Below are 14,486 nucleotides of genomic sequence, written 5' to 3'. Positions count from 1 at the left end.
ACTCTGCTTCCCACCACACACCGCTTCTTACCTACTGCTCTGCTCGGTTTATACCCGCCCTAGAAAACCCGCATGCAAATCCCTGCCCGGGACTGCCTGGTTAAATGCCCGCGCCTGGTACCAGGAGACGCAGTCTCTGCCAGACACAGACCTGCCCGGCCCTGCCTGCTGGGGAGTTTCCCTCAGTGCCCGGGAACGAGAATGGAACCTCTGCTGCTTTTCCTTGGCCTGCTCGCCGCCCCCCGCTGTGAGTGTCCGTGGGGCACGTGGGGGAATTAGCGTCCCACAGAGAGACATTCAATTGCTAAACCGTCCTTCGCTTTCTTTCCCTTTCCCCAGGTACGGCTGGTCCAGTCCGGTCCCGGAGCGTTGAAGCCCGGGGAGACTCTTAGTCTGACCTGCGCTGGCTCCGGGTTTTCTATCGCTACTCCGCTTTACACGTGGAACTGGATCCGGCAGCCCCCCGGGAAGGGGCTGGAGTGGGCGGGGCGAGTGTATCTGTAAGGCGGGGAGACAAGCTACGGCCCGTCTCTCCAGGGCCGAGTCACCATCTCTGCGGACACCGCCAGGAACCAGGTCTCGCTGCAGCTCCGCTCGCTGACAGCTGCGGACAGCGCCCCCTAGTGCTGCGCCAGAGAGACTCACAGTGGCACAGAGCGCAGCGCGGGCCTGGCACAAAAAGGGAAGCGGGTTTCATATACAAATGGGGGTGGGGTGTTGATGCCCAGGACTTACACTGATTGGGGCTAGTGGATAAATCCAAGTTTATTCGGTATCAGCCATCAGGTCCCCGAACGCTCCAGCAGGGCGCGATTTTCTCTGCTTAAACAATTAGCAGTGCAGGGCACTTTTGTTCCCCAGAGGGGCATTTAGACAATGGGAGCAAAAGCTATCAGGCACCACTGGGAGTTGAACCCAGGATCTCCTGTTTACGAAACAGGCGCTTTAGCCAGCTAAGCCATGGCGCCCGCCTCAAAAGCAAGCTTTCAAATTGTCCGAGACAAAACCTTCACACTCCATAGTAAAGCCAGCCCCCATTTCCCTCAGCACGTCCACACCTACTCGAAGAGAAATCCGAATTTACCCACCAGGTGCTCTCAATGGGCCGCTTCTGAAGGTATTTGAAGTCCCTGCAGCTTCTTTTGTCACTACTCTAAGAGAAGCCCTAAGCACCTGCTCTAGCAACCTTAAGGGAGACATGGAAATGAGGTCTTTCCACACAGCAAACAAAGGGAGTTTCGAGTCTTCTCTCCTGCTTCCCATATAGAGCTAGTCTCAGCGACCGCCCCCTACCGCAGTGCTGCTTCCTCGCACAAATCCCGTCACACGGCATCCTTGGGAAAGGAGAAATCTCCGCAGAGGCGCCTCCTCGCTCGCGCCCGCCTCTGGGACCATCAATTCTCGTTCCTGTGGCAAAGCCACAAAGGTCTCTGAGATTGCTCCTGTCCCACGTGACTCTTGCGACGCTCTCTCTGTGAGGTCACTGACTCCCGACCTGCCTTCAGCCAATGAGCTGAGGAGCTGGAAAAGGCCCTTGTGACGTCTCTGTCACAGCCCCGCTGCCTTGCAGGGCTCGTGTCCTACCGCTGGCCACCCCCCATCGCATGTTTGAGCTGCTCCCCCGTGTGACCCCCGACTCAGAGGAGACTCTAAACGGACACGTCAGTGCAGGGAGGGGGTAGAGATTGCCGGGCCAATGTGAGGTTATTTCGCCAAGAAATTCCCGGGGTGCACCCCTGCCCCTCCTGCAAATGACCCAGCTCTGACTTCCAGAGAGAGGAAGCGGGTCCATTTCCCCCAGTGACTCTGCCCCTGCAATCGCAGTCTCGGGAACACTGGATAATCCGTCACACCCCCCGGAGAGCAGCGCCCTGCGCTCGGGGATCCCTCCGGGTCCCTTCCACTCCTACGACTCTCTACCGCAGCGTCCATGAGGCACAACCTAATCCCCCGACTCCCCTTCGATAAACCGGTTTGTCCCTCTCTGGGGTGGAAACCAGCCTCTCTCCCTGCAGCTACAGTTCCTCCCCGAACTTCCCTGTCTCTGGGCACCAACTGGGCATTGTCTGTGTCTGTGTCTGTGTCCATGGCAGGTGCCCGGCACATTGTGGAGCAGCCCGCGAGCCAAGAAAGAGACACCCCCGGTAGCAAGGGGCTTCCCATTCAGATGAGGCGTTAGGACACTCCCGTCCACCAGACAGCGCTCCCCGCACAGGGTCCCTCCCCCTGCGAATGTACCTCCTACAACAGGAAAACCCACCTGCAAATCCCTGACCACAGGCGGCTCCTGGGTCCTAGTGCTAGTGGGTTTCCTGCTCCCTCCGAACTGCCTCTACAGCCCGCTCCTGCAATTCCCTGTCCGCTGAGCTGAGCGCCCGGCCTCTCTGGGGTGTGACGGGGACATCTCCATGTACTGAGCGCTCCCCCCCAACCCCGCCGAGAGGAGCAGGGAGTTACCGCTACAGCAGCCTGTGCGGGAAACACCGACAGTCACCTGGCGCCCTGTGCTGTGAGTTTGCAGATTCTTAAGGTGTCAACAGGAGGAAAAGGACGTGGGCATCCGTGTGCAGGAGGGGGAGAAAAGACCCGTCAGCCTCGCAGAATCGGTCATTTCATCTCAACGAATCAAGAATTGTAATGTTTAAATGTACTCAGACCCCCTACTCCTAGCCTGTTTCTGCACCCCAGTTCCCTCCCAGATCCTGCACCCCATTCCTATCCTCCCTGCATCCCTGTCTGTGCACTTTACCCCTCATTTTTGTCTCTACCCCAGAGCTTAAGGGCGAGTGCCATAAAATTCACTAATTCGAGAACTCCAGAAACGTAAATGTGGTCAATGGGAAGCCCTGAATCTCAGTCCCACCTGTCCCTTCCCGTTGCCTGTGGGGCTGGAGCACCAGAGGAGTGAGGTGTCTCAGTTGGGGCCACATCAGTGAGCTTTGGGGGTTTTGGAGGAGGGTTTTTTTAAACTTCTCACTTGTGTGGTCCCCAAATGACTTTTTTGTGGATCAGTGACCCGCGACCCAAAAAGGGATCCCCACCTCTGCTATAAATAAGGAAAACATTAAAACCTGTAGTGTTGGACATAATATTTTACTTTATTTAAAATGAAGTTTGATAAACTAACATGGTCTCTCAAGGGAGACGTGAGTTCAAATCCCACCCCTGGCTCACCCTTTGTTTTCTATTTGCACAAGTGACCTCATTTCCATGGCTCCTCTGACATTGTAAGAGCGCTTGCTAAAGATTTATCTCAGACTAGTGGCAAGAAAAGGAAATTCAAATTCTTTCGGACACTGCCCAGTCGGGGCAGGTAAATTCCGGCTCATTCCCCAGGAGGAAGTTGGCCTTGCTTGGGATTTGGCAGGTTCAGGGGAGGGAGAAGGGAGCAGCGCAGCTTCTGGAATGTGAGGCTCTTAGTCTCGGGGTTTGGGCTTGATCCCTGCTTGATTCGGTTTAGTCGCTTCCAGAGGCACAGAATTAAAACTGGAGCAGTCAGGCTGGGAGGCAGCTAAAGCCAAGAGCCCGGTTCCATTGTGTCAGTATCCTGCAGGGGGTCTCAAATCTAATCTCTCAGTTTGCGTCCTAACAATACTATCGGCTTCAGTGACTTTTTCCTGCAATAATCGCATTCACCTGCCAGCCACAGACTGGGGGCTGCTGGCTACGGTGACACCAGCTGACCAGCGGGGGGCGGGGGGGGGGAGGGCTCAGCAACTGAACATGTGGAACAATTCTCCTATTCTTTAAAAAAAGAGTCAGGAAATCTTCAGGGGACTTAACTACAGGACTCTCCCGTTCAAAACGGGACAGATGGGCACCCTATTTACAGGAAATGTATTATCGTGAGGGGGAGGAGGGATAAATTCAGGTGAATGCGGCAGGCAGCGCAGCCAGTAGAACACGAAGCAGCCTGTGTGTGGTAGAGGGGTCAGGGTGCGGCGGTGAGACAAAGGTTTGTGTCACCCTCCCCATGGGCACCATAAAGAAGGGTTCCTAAGGAGAGGGGGTTGTCACCCTGTTCAGCCTGCGGTGCTGACGCCCCAAATCCTGACTCCTGCTGCGGGGCTGAAATGTTGATCCCTGGTGGCCCCTTCCATGCTGAATTCCTAGCGCCTCCCAGGCTGAAACTCCGAACCCGGTGCAACCCCCTGAGTTTCTAGCACCTCCCCAGACTGTAGCCGTAATCTGCAGTGCCCGCTGAAGTCCCAGCACCCCACACCGCAGACTGAAATCCTCATCTTTGGTGCCCCCCTGAACCCGCAGCACACACACATGCGGTCCAAGCTGGGAGTGACAAGCCTCCAGAGCCCATGGGCAGAGTTGCGGGGCTCTCTAGCAAGTGCAGCGCAGTCCCCAGGAGAGCCCCCCAGCTCTTTGGCTCCCTGCCCCCGGCCAGGTCAGAGGCAGGCGCACAAGCCATGGGAATCACTCTCCGTGCCAAAATCTCCTGTAGGAAAAGTGCCGCGTATTTATCAGCAGGTGGCGCTTTTGCTGCAAAGGGAGGGACTAGCCCAGGGAAGAACCCCCTGCCCGCACATAGGTCGATGCCCTCCCAAAAGGGCTTTCGGAGCCAGGCCATTGGCTCCCATATCACGTGGCAAGTGCCAATCTCTCAATTCCTGTGAGAGGAAACACAATCACCGCCGGCTTCATTCCTTCCAGGGGTCCAAAAGTGTCAGGATCGTCCCTGTGCCCGGCGCTGCACAGACACACAGGCCGGATCAGTCTGACTCCTGCTCTCAGAGGCCTAGGGCAACTCAAGCCCTTCCCTGGAAGGAGCAGGGCGGGGCTCTTATCAACAACGAGGTATTCAAATGAGGAAGTCAGCGTCCTGTTTAAATCTGTCCCTCCCTGTGCCCAGGCTGCACCCGCAGGGACAACCCACAGCCCCGTGTCTGGGCAGTGAGCAGCCAATCCTGCACCGAGCCGTAATCCGTCCGCAGAGAACTTTCCCCGCCAGCGCCAGGGAACATGAACTTTGTGACCCTGCTATGTTCCGCTGTAGCGGTGTGGACAGGTATTTTCTTCTTCTGAATAACGGGAGGAGAAAATTAAGATCCTCTGCAGTAGAGACCAATATTTATAACCGGTCTGTTTCCCCAGGTGCCCGGTGACAGGTGCAGCTGGTGGAGTCCGGAGGGGATGTGAAGAAGCCCGGAGACTCTCTGCGCCTCTCCTGCAAAGCCTCCGGCTTCACTTTCAGCAGCTACGGGATGGTCTGGGTCCGGCAGGCTCCGGGCAAGGGGCTGGAGTAGGTCGCTTATCTCAATTGGGGATGAAATAGATTACCTTAATGCCGGGAAAGGCCGAGTTATCATCTCCAGGGACAATCCCAGCAACCTGCTGCACCTGCAAATGACCGGCCTGAAGCCCGAGGACACCGCCCGCTATTACTGTGCGGGAGACACAGCGACACGAAACCTATTGATGCTCCTGCAAAAACCCAGGCTGCAGAACCTGCGGCCGCCACGCGGGGGCAGCAGAGACACAAACAACCAGGCTCTGGGCACAGAACCGGGAACAAGTTTCTGCGGATGAAAGACAAACTCATTGGGGGATTCTCCATTTCCAAAGACATCGCCAACAGCCCGGTGGGCACCTTCCAGACTCACACACATGCGGAGAACCTTGTGTTTAGGTGGGCAAGACCCACTGCATCTGATGAGTTCTTTGTGACGTCACAGACTGAGAAAGTCCCACGCTGCCCCTGCAGACTCCTGTCCCTGCCCCCAGGCGTTCTCAGGTGCGTCCCCTCCCTACTGACACTGCCTGGGCGGGGCTTGTATTTGGTGCCATTATTTGCCCGGCTTATTTTGCGGCAAGGCACAGACACCACTGACTGCGCTGGCATTTGGATCCTACAATAAGACAGACAAGAGCAGGGGTGGGCAATGACACAGTAGCGACTCACCAGTGTTAGCTCCTGGAGGGCCGCTGCCGCCCACCTCCGCAGGCGATCCACGGCCAATGGGAGCTGTGGTCCCCTGTACCTGCGGTGGCGCAGGTCAATACGGCGGTGTGGGACTGGATCTGGCCCGCGGGCCGGTATTTGCCCCTGCCCCCAAGAGTCTCTCTCCCAACAGACAGCTCCGGCGGCTGGAGGTGTCTCTGCCAATACATCCCAACCGAGTGGACACCGGCATGGGACTCCCTGTCCCAGCGGGATCTGCGGAGTCTCAGTCAGGCCCTGTGCTCACAGCTTCCTGCCCCCTCACAAAACCGTCCCCCTCCATTCCATGTGCGCTGAACTGCAAGCGGACACCTGCCCCTGAGGGCACATCGCCCCGCACTGCGCGCTCAGCCCCTGGCCTCCCTTATAACCGCCTCGGAACCCGCATGCAAATCCCTGCCCGAGGGGTTCCAGTTAAATACCAGCCCCTGGTTCTAGGCGCCTCAGTCTCCGCCCAGACACAGACCTGCCCGGCCCTGCCCGATCCGGAGTTTCCCTCAGTGCCTGGGAACTAGAATGGAACCTCTGCTGCTTTTCCTGGCCCTGCTCGCCGCCCCCCGCTGTGAGTGTCTGTGGGGCACGTGGGGGAATCAGGGACACACACACACACACACACACACACACACACACACACACACACACTGTCTGGCTAATTCCTTCCTTAATTTGTTTCCCTTTCCGCAGCTGTTCTCTCTCAGGTGCGGCTTGATCAGTTCGGCCCGACGACAGCGAAGCCCGGAGAGACCCTCACTCTGAGAAGCGCTGTCTATGGGGTCTCCATCACTGACGGCAACTACGGCTGGGACTGGCTCCGGCAGCCTGTCGGGAAAGGGCTGCAGTGGCTGGGGGGTATTTATCCGGCAGGCGGGAGCACCAGGTACTCCCCGGCTTTCCAGGGCCGGGTCACCATCTCTGCAGTCACCGCCAGGAACCAGGTCTCCCTGCAGCTCCGCTCGCTGACAGCTGCAGACACCGCCACCTATTACTGCGCTAGACACACAGTGACACGGCGCATAGCAAGGACCAGAACAAAAAGGGGAAGCCGTTCTCAGAGGCCTTAGGAAGCAAGAGCGGCTGGGCACAGGATCCATTTATGGGAGCAGGCGGGGAATTGAATCCAGTTTTGTCCCTGTGCCTTACAGAACACGAGTCATTGCCCGCAGCTGGGACAGGACACACGCACACACACACACAGAGAGCACAGAGACACACTCAAGTCTCCTTTCCTCTTCTGAAGCAGTAGCCACCATAGTGAGCCTGTTTATCCTGATTTTCCCCTCACACACACAGGTGTAAATCAAGACTAACACCACTGATGTCCATGCAGTTACACTGTTGCAAAACGGGTGTACTCAACAGAAGGGTCAGTCCTTTTATATTTGACTGATCACTTTCCTTGAGCATTTTCCTGTCTTGTTTTCATGCCCACCTAACGCATTTCGACCCTAGTTTGTTTCCCAGAAGGACGGGCACACACACACACACACACACACACACACACACAGAGAGAGAGAGAGAGAGAGAGAGAGAGAGAGAGAGAGAGAGAGAGAGAGAGAGAGAGATTCATTCATGGACTCGCCCAAAGTGACTCCAATATGAATAAAATAGGTAAAATCGGGCTTTAAACTAGACAGACTTTGGGACATTTCTCGTATCACGTGCTCTGTCCGGGACACGCTCTGCCTAGTGCCCCACAATGGGCTGTCCCAAAGCTCTGTGTAAACTCAAAATCAGTCTCAACGTGGGTCTGCTCCTCCGACCTGCCATGGGGATTGTGTCACACGGACAGCCATGGGGAGAGGGCCCGAGCACAGAGGCCCACACGCGGCGGGCGGGGGCGCTCTCGGGCGCGGAGGTGCGCACAGACCCTCAAGGAAACACTCTCGGCGCTTGCAGTAGGGGGCGGCGGGCTGAGCAGGCGGTACCTGGGAACACTCCCTGTGGGCAGCTTGACCAGCGATCCTCGGGGAAACCCGCTGGTCCGTGCGCTGCTGGGGCTCGGGTCAGGCGGTCCTAGAGGTGCCGTCGGGACTCAATAGCCATGAGGCGATTCACTTGCCACTGACACAAACCACAAACTGCTGCTCCCCCTGCCTGTTAGCTCGGGGTTCCCCGGGTGCAGTCAAAGCTCTTCATGGCACGAACCCCAACGCTGCATTGTCCCTTCCGGTCTCCATTTCCTCCTGCCTCCTGGCACCTGTTTATCCGTAGCCCCTGCCCAATGCCCAGGTCTCTCCACCGCTTTCCCTGTTGGCTCTGTCGGCGCGGCAAGGCATGAGTTAACAGAAAGGAATCACTTTCCCCTTCACATCCTCTCAGCGGCTCATTTCCACCGGGGAGGATGTTTCTGCGCTTTGGTTTAATCTATGTCATCTCTATTCTCAGGAGCCGCAGCTGGAGGGCACCAAACCCCGCTAAGCCCTGTCCTCAGGGGAAAGGCTTTTCCTACCGCCTGTGACCGCCCCATCCCAGGCCGGATGCGATGACGAGTTGCAGGTGGCTCCGCCAGACAGCGCTCCCCTTAGACGTCCCTTTGTCACCTTATATCCGCTGGGTGCGACCCGCATGCAAATCCCGGCCCAGGCCTTGCTGCTTAAATACAAACCCAGGGTTCTTCGAGCCTCAGTCTTTGCCCAGACACAAGAATGGAAACTCTGCTGCTTTTCCTTGCCCTGCTCCCCACCCCCCGCTGTCAGTGTGGAGGAGACGGGGAAGGGAAGAAGGGGGAGGGGGAATCAGGGACAGAACCGTGGGTTGGTTCAGTGGCTAATTCTTTCGTCCTTTTGTTTCCCTTTTCCCAGGTGTCCGCTCCCAGGCGCAGCTGGTCCAGTCGGGCCCAGGGACTGTGAAGCCTGGAGAGACCCTCACCCTGAGCTGCGCTGTCTCGGGTGTGTCCGTCACTGGCAGCAGCTACATATGGAACTGGATCCGGCAGCTCCGCGAGAAAGGGTTGGAGTGGGTGGGGGCTTTGTATCCAGCTTTCGGGGAAAGCACCGACGTCCTGTCTGTCCAAGGCAGAGTCACTATCTCTGGGGACACCGCCAAGAACTAGGCGAGCGGGGCCCCTCAGAGATCAGGACACGCGCGGGGATGGATGCGAACAGCCCACAAGCTCCTGTCTGGCAGTGACCCGGGCGGGGCAATTGTCTGTCAGAGGAGAACACAGAGCGCAGGGACAGTCTGAGTCCCGGGTCTTTATTCCTGCGGGGTACAAGGGGTCTGGGAAGGACCATCCCCGCCCCCCGCTAAACGAGAAAGTCTAAATGATACAAACGGCAGAAACTCGCCGTGCCTCGTGCGCACTGGGGTGAGGCGGCTGGGCTCGGAGTCAGTCGCAGGGATTGGTTCCTGACTCTGTCACTCTCCTGTTCCTGGGAGAGCGCCTGTCAGATCTGTGCCTCTTTATCTCCCCGCCCCCCTTCCTTCTGGGGAGGGGCTGCAAAGCTGAACAAAGATTCTGGATTCTCAATTCGTGTCCATTTGGGCACCTGAACTTTGGATATGGAACCCAGAGAGCGACTCGGCCCGGGGCTAAGGACACTCTCTGGAGCTGGGGGGGACTCAAATCCCTGTTCTAATGGGTCCGTCTGGCAGCTCTGGGCGAGAAGGGCCCTGCCCCCTGAACGTTTCCGGCTGGCCCAGGCTGGGAGCTGGGGAGACGGGCGAGAGCAGGGGGCGATGTGTGGGGGACACAGGGACACATGCCCCCAGTGCCCTGGCAGAACGGGCAAGGGGCAGGCCCCGGATACTGGCGCGCCGGGTAGCTAGCGGATGGGCCTGGCACCCGCAGCAGGGGACACCCCAGCACTCACTGGCCGCGGCGGGAGTAGCAGAGCAACGCGCCTCCAGCTCCCCCGGTGACTGGTTCCGGGGAGGGGACAGGGTCACACCAGTGGGAAACGGAGCGAGCTGGGGCCACGCGGCTCTGTTTAACCGCCCAGGCCAGGAAGATCCCGAGCGTGTTCCCCGGGGCGCCCCGTCCCGCTGCGCCTCTTTCTCCCCCGTCCTGCTACTTTCCCTTAACCCCCCGCCCCTCGGGCAGCACTTGAGAGAGGCCCCTGGGTCTGTCTGCCGGCCGCTGAGCAGCTAAAGGGGCGGGTCTGGCTGGACAGGGGAGAGTGTGGACCAAGGGCAGTCAGGGGTGTGGCCCATCCGGAGGGGCGGAGCCGCGTGTGCACATATGCAGATGTGTGTGCGAGCGGAGCACTGTGGGAGTGGGAGCGGGCTGACGAGCGGGGCTCTAATTTGCAAGCGGGGCTCTGGGTGGGGTCTGGGGACAGGGGCGGGGCAGCTGACAGTAGCGGGAAGCGGTGCCGGCGGGGTTGGTTGGAGGTGGAGGTGGGAGCCACCGTGATGTGAGAGTTCGGGGCGCTTGAGGGCTGGCGGGGGCTCTGGGACAAGAGTTTATACTTACCTGGCAGGGGAAATACCACGCTCAGGAAGGTGGTTTTCCAGGGTGAGGCCCGCCCATTGCACTGCGGGTGCGCTGACTCCTGCGATTTCCTCGAATAGAGGAAACTCGACTGCACAATTTGTGGTAGTGGGGGACTGCGTGCGCGCTTTCCCCTGGTATAGTTGTTGAAAAAAAGACGATCCTGTTTTTGCAATGAAAAATTAAGCGACAGATTCCCCAAAAACCATTCCCTTCAGTGTGTAAATCAGAGTTAATGTTTGACGCTAGGAATTGTATTCGCTCAGCTTTGGAAGTTTATCATTCTGTTAAGTATGATCAGTTTATTTCCCCGCGGGGTTGGGCTTGTGTGACGTAGTGGGGGTACTTGCTGGGCTGTGGTGACCTCTGCTGTCTGGAGCAAGACCCAGCAGGGAAAACCTCATTATGCAAAGGTGACTCCATACCGGTTGAACCAGCCAAGCCCCCATGGGGAGAAACAAAGGGAGGTGGAATGCTGCCCTGGCTGGGGGCAGGGCTTGGAGAGGGGGGGTTAGTTTCTGTCTGGAAAGCAGGGAAGAAGGAACTGGGGAGGGGGCTGGGATCCCCCCATCTCAAGGGGGCACTGAGGCCTCTTAGCCCCAGTTCCTATAACCAGATTACATCTGTGCTATGCTGTATCGTGGAGAAGCAATAAACCACCCTCAATTCTACTGGCTGGTGCAGTCTGTTTGTGCCATTTCGGGGTGCAGGAGACGGGGGACCCCCCAACGCGCCGTCACAGCCTGAGACCAAGAATGGAACCTCTGCTGCTTTTCCTTGCCCTGCTCGCCGCCCCCAGCTGTGAGTGTCCGGGGGGGATGAAGGGGAACTAGGAACAGAGCCCTGGATTGGTTCGGGGGTTAATATTGTCTTGGCTTGTTTTCTCCTTTCCTAGGTGTCCTCGGTCAGGCGCGACTGGTCCAGTCCGGCTCGGGGGCGGCGAAACCCGGAGAGACCCTCACCCTGAGCTGCGCTGTCTCTGATACTGTGGATAGCGGCGCTGGCTGGAACTGGATCATGCAGCCTGCAGGGAAGGGGCTGGAGCGCATGGGGCAGAGGTGCTATGACAGCAGAAACGAGGATTGGGAAACTGCCTACGCCCCCTCCCCCCAGGGCCGAGTCACCATCTCTGCAGACACCGCCAGGAACAAGGTCTGGCTGCAGCTCCGCGCGCTGACCCCTACAGACAGCGCCCCCTAGTGCTGTGCCAGAGACACAGTGACACAGGGCAGAGCCGGGCCCGCTCTAACAAGGCGAAGCGGGTTTTCAACAGTGCGGAGACCCTGGGGACTGGGCCATTGGTCACACTGGGGGGCGGGGCTCTGGCTGTCAGTCTCCATTGCCTTTACCGGGGGTTGTTGCTCACAAAGCTCCCGTGTATGTGCCGGACTCAGGGTCCAGCAACCCCACGAGAATGGCCCGGCTCAGAGTCACGTAACATTTCCCGATCCCCTCCCAGCCCTCCAAGGCACCGCCTCTGCGCCCCTGCGCCCACCAGTGTGAAGCGCTCGGAGCCCATTTAAAGTGTCACAAACCCTCCTGGCCAGCGAGTGGTTATGGGGAAAGAACAGCGGGCAAACCTTCCAGAAACGGAGCCTCTTGTCCCTGGGAATACCAGGCCGAGATTTGCAAACTTCTCCTGGGGACATGGGAGCCAAGACCCCCCCCCCCCCAAAAAGCAATAGAAACATTGAACCGCCCACTTCGCTATCTACCTGTGCCTCCAATTGATAATCAATAACCAATAAGCTGAGGTCAATAATGCATCAGGGGTAAGTGTTTGCGGGTTGGAACAGGGAAGGGTGCGGAATAACTGGAGTCCCAGGGCCCAAAACTCGATTTCTTCGGCGCCTGCTTTGCTCACACGAATAAACCAGACACTAATGAGACAGACTGGAGCCGGGTGAGTTTAATTCCCTGCGGGCTTTCGTGTTTTCCTCCTTTGCAGCAACTGAGCAAAGTGTGAGATAGAGAGACAGAGAGAGAAGGTCTGTCCAGGGAGGCAGAGGGGCCTTTTGATCGGCTCCTTCTAGCTCCTCCCTTGGGCGCTGCCTCGTTATGCAAATCCCCGCGCCGGGCTCTGGGCTAAACTAGCGGCCCCCGGGAGCTCACAACCACCGTGTCCCCATCCGCCGAGCTGCCTCCTCCTCGTGCACCATGAACTCCCCGCTCCTCCCGCTGCTCCTCCTGGCCCTGGCCCCAGGTGAGTCACGGCTGGAGGCAGTGGGAAGCAGCGCGGGTTGGGGGAGGAGGCAGCTGAGTTGGAGTCTGACCGATCCCTGCTTTTCCCAGGTGCCCGGTCCCAGCTCCAGCTCCAGGAGTCCGGCCCGGGCGTGGTGAAGGCCGGAGAGACCCTCACACTCACCTGCTCTGTCACCGGGGGCACCGTCACCAGCAGCTACGGGTGGAACTGGATACGGCAGGCTCCGGGCCAGGGGCTGGAGTGGATGGGCTTATGGACCGGGGGCACGAGCTACAACCCGTCCCTGCAAGGCCGCATCGCCATCACCGTGGATTCTTCCAGCACCAAGTATTATCTGCGGCTCAGCGCGCTGACAGCTGCAGACACCGCCACGTATTTCTGTGCCAGACACAGTGACACGGAGCGAAGCAGGGACCGGCACAAAAAGGGGAAGCGGATTCTGAGCAGGGCAGTGAAGCCAGAGCAGCAGGGAGAGCCGAGCCCAGAGCCCCTCCCCGCCCCACACGGACAGGGCTGAATTCTCCAGAAGGGAGCAGCAGGAGCCTCCCCCCATCCTCCTCTCCCGCACACACCCACCGGCACGGGGAGGATACTGGAATGGGAATTCCCTGATATAAATCTCCTCTTCCTTAGAACACAGACTCATGGGACTGGAAGGGGCCCAGAGCGGACATCCAGTCCCGCTCCCTGCACTCCTGGCAGGGCCCAGTGTTATCCAGACTGTCCCTGAGACGTTCCCTTGGCCGCAGCTGGGGCTGGAATCAGCAAAACCCTTAATCTGGGTTAGATCCGGCAAACAGCCAGCCTTCCATTCACACACACAACCGGTCTGGAATTCACTGCAGCCCCTCGAGGCTGGGCTTCTGAGTAAGTCAGGCAGTAGGTGACAAGGGGAGCTTTGCCACCCGCATGGGCACCTCAGTTCTATTATAATCCCTCCGGAGCTTCCCAGCTACGCAGCCTGGGCACAAGGCTTATAGTGGACCACAAGCTAATTATGAGTGAACAGTTTGACGCTGTTGCAAAAAAAGCCAACATGATTCTAGTATGTATTAACAGGTGTGTTGTGAGCTTATTAGGCCTCAGTTGGAGTGTTGTGTCCAGTTCTGGGTGCCACATTTCAAGAAAGATGTGGAGAAATTGGAGAAGGTTCAGAGAAGAAGAAGAAGAATGATTAAAGGTCTAGAGAACATGATCTATGAAGGAAGAGTGAAAGAATTTGGCTTGTTTAGTTTGGAAAAGAGAAGATTGAGAGGGGACACTATCCCGGTTTTCAGGTATCTAAAAGGGTCTCACAAGGAGGAGGGAGAAAACTTGTTCTTCCTGGCCTCTGAGGATAGAACAAGAATCAATGGGCTTTGTCATGATTATGAGGGTTAGCCAGCAGCCTGGGGATTAAGGGGTTAACTACACCTAGCCAGGTGGAGTGACCACTAGGAATGTAGGTGGGATTTTTCAAACTGGGACAAAGGAATTTGGGTTTTTGTCTTTTCTCCTTTTTTGTCTCAGAGAGTTCTCTGCAGCTACAGAGAGGGACAAGCATGTCTCTCTCTCTCTCTCTCCAAGGCACCATTCTTCATTTTCTGTAATTAGAGTAAAGTTTAGGTAGTTTCGTTAGGTTTTATTGTTTTAAGGATTGGGTATGGGATCTGAGATCTGGCACTGGTTAAAAGATGTTTTGGCTTTTCTTTGTAACTAAGTTCTAGGCCCATGAAGTTTCTCCATGAGTATATTTTGTTACCTCCCTATCTAGTCATTATGTTTGCAACAGGAATATTGTTGTAATAATAAAAGTTCTTTCTTTTCTTTTTATTAACCTGGCAGTGGTTAATTGTGTGCCCTGATTTTTATTTTAGGGGGAAATTTTCCCAAATGATCTTTCCCCTGGTTTCTTTAGC

General features: G+C 57.2%; 2 non-coding genes across 2 annotated transcripts; one reads left to right on the top strand and one right to left on the bottom strand.

Moving 5' to 3' along the window:
- Positions 1-894: 894 nt before the first annotated feature.
- TRNAT-CGU (transfer RNA threonine (anticodon CGU)) lies at positions 895-968 on the bottom strand. The gene has a single exon. It is a non-coding gene; the product is annotated as a tRNA-Thr (tRNA).
- A 9,391-nt stretch (positions 969-10,359) lies between these two features.
- LOC142821393 (U1 spliceosomal RNA) lies at positions 10,360-10,522 on the top strand. Its single transcript, XR_012898167.2, has one exon. It is a non-coding gene; the product is annotated as a U1 spliceosomal RNA (small nuclear RNA).
- Positions 10,523-14,486: the final 3,964 nt, after the last annotated feature.

The sequence above is a fragment of the Pelodiscus sinensis genome, chromosome 30, assembly GCF_052426305.1.
Source record: "Pelodiscus sinensis isolate ZL-2025 chromosome 30, ASM5242630v1, whole genome shotgun sequence".
In the NCBI taxonomy this organism is placed as follows: domain Eukaryota; kingdom Metazoa; phylum Chordata; order Testudines; family Trionychidae; genus Pelodiscus; species Pelodiscus sinensis.
The sequence above is the reverse complement of the archived record's forward strand: the minus strand, read 5'-3'. Positions and strand labels throughout refer to the sequence as shown.